The sequence below is a fragment of the Hipposideros armiger genome, unplaced genomic scaffold, assembly GCF_001890085.2.
Source record: "Hipposideros armiger isolate ML-2016 unplaced genomic scaffold, ASM189008v1 scaffold_569, whole genome shotgun sequence".
Lineage (NCBI taxonomy): Eukaryota > Metazoa > Chordata > Mammalia > Chiroptera > Hipposideridae > Hipposideros > Hipposideros armiger.
The window spans coordinates 295,669-297,989 of NW_017731919.1; positions in this window are offsets into that span (position 1 = coordinate 295,669).

The window sequence follows — 2,321 nt, forward strand, 5'->3', positions numbered from 1 at the left end:
TGGTAGCCTTGGTGTTATAAGCACTGCGCTCTAACCCACTGAGCTGACCAGCCGCCCCTTATGTGCTTACTTCTTCTTCCTGTGAAGAGTTCTCTTGATTTGGGAAATCAGTATTTATATAGATCAACAAAAAGACAGGCATTTGCATGTTCTTTTGGGGAACAAAGACTGAAATAGACTCAGAGAGTAGAAGTATAGTGTGAGAAAAAAAAGCAAAGACATAAAATAAGCAAGAGTAGTTGCTTTCATTCCTAAAGATGTTATTTGGTTGGTAAAAACCAGAGGAGAAAAACAGAATAAACTGATGAAATTAATTTTATTTAAACATTAAAGGCATAGCAGTGATTAGTGAAGAAAAAAAGCCATATTCAGGAAAACCATCACTCCAATTAAGAAAGGCAACGAAAGTAGCATGTAGGCAAGACATATATGTTAATAAAAAGGTCAGCCTGGTCAGTCCTCAGACAAAAGAACATTCAAGAGAAAAGGAAATTCAAATCCTAAGGGTTAAATTCCACAGGAGGACAACTGATTGTATTTACTGACAAGCTGACCATGGATTCCAGGAAAGGTTGAGATTTTTCTTGTATCTGGATCTGTTTCCCATAGTATATTCCATCATGTACTGAAAATTGTTAGAACCACAGACTCTCAGAGGCCATCCAGCCAACTGACTGTACTGATTTGCTGTTACTTTCACAATTTAATGGTTAATAGTCTCTCACAAGCATCTTTTTTTTTCTCTTTAAAATGTAACTTTAAAATGTTTGCTGGTACATGATTTTATCCTTGTAGGCACATACCATTCATTTTAAAAGTGTAAACATGCAGGAAACTAGGATCCAATATGCACGTGCTCAGCACCAATTTAGCATAAAATAGCAATATTTTAAGCAGTGTGTGTACTCTGCTCTTTGGTCTATTCTAGATATCCTGGATGTTTCTAGTGTACTCTGGGTTTCTTACCTAGTCTATTAATATTGTCCTTCAAATTCCTGGAAGGCAGGTAGATACTGGGTGTTTTCTTGCAATTAATTCTACACAGAGATGCATACAGATAGCTGATGAAGAAACCATATGGTGTTGACTTACCAGTGTTCTCCAAGGATTAAATGCTAAACCTCAGAAACTGACGCAGCCATGTGTTTGTCAGCAGACCTCTAGGAATAAGAGATATTCCTCTCCGTCCAATTTTACTGGCTTGATTTAGCCCCTTCTGGTGCCTTACCTTTCTTCTGGACTTTACTATTTTGTAAATTGGGACAAACAATTTGGTTCCTAGCTGGGACTGTCTACCCTACATAAATAAGCAAATGAAGTGTCAATCTCACAACTTAGTAAAATTTTCCACTTCAATTGTGCCTCTGCTATAGCAGTCACCTTGGGTAGTCTTCCCCACTGGACCGTAAGCCCTGGAAGTGCTCTCTGGCACACTCCCCAAAAAGGATCAGTTTCCTAGGAGATGAGGGTCAGTGAAAGCCGCAGAGAAAAGGCTTGAACTAGGTTTTGCCAGATTTGGCGGGGCATTCCAAGCAGATCATGGAAAGCTAGGGGCCTATATTCCCAGTATTTTCCCCTCCCTTTCAAGACCCTTGGAGTTATCATTCTCAGCAGTGACTCCAATGGACTGGGATGCCTTCCTGAAGAGGTATTAAAATACAGGCAGTAGGCCTTTTAGACGTGGGCATGCAACCTCCTCTCCATTATAGCAGTAGAGATCCTCTGAAGGTTTTTAAATAAAAGAGGAACAGGATTAGATCTTAGACAAATGACTTCTAAATACCAACATGTATTTCCAGTTCCCTAATGGACATATTTATTGGAAAAGTCTTGCAAGTTCTCAAACTCCTTGAATCCAATATTTGTATGGGATACCAAATAGACTGCACATAAAGTGTATACTTTGATCAGTTTTGACACCTGTATACACCCATTAAACTATCACCACAATAGAAATTAAGAACATTTCTATCACCTCAAATGTTTCCTTGTGGGGCCAGCCAAGTGGCTCAGTTGGTTAAGAGCTTGTTCAAGAGTGCGTGCTCTGAGCAACAGGGCCACCAGTTCAATTCCCACATGGGCCAGTGAGCTGTGCCCCAAGCTGAGCTGCCAACAGGTGGCAGGATGGCTCAACTGGTGAGAGCACATGCTCCTAACAACAAGGTTGTCTGTTCGAGATGGTGAGCTACACCCGCCCACAACTAAAGACTGAACTCAGCACCTTGAGCTGAGCTGCCGCCAAGGTGGCTCAGGGGATAGAGCGCGTGCTCTTAACAAGGCTGTCAGTTTGACTCCTGCATGGGGTGGTGGCTATGCCCATC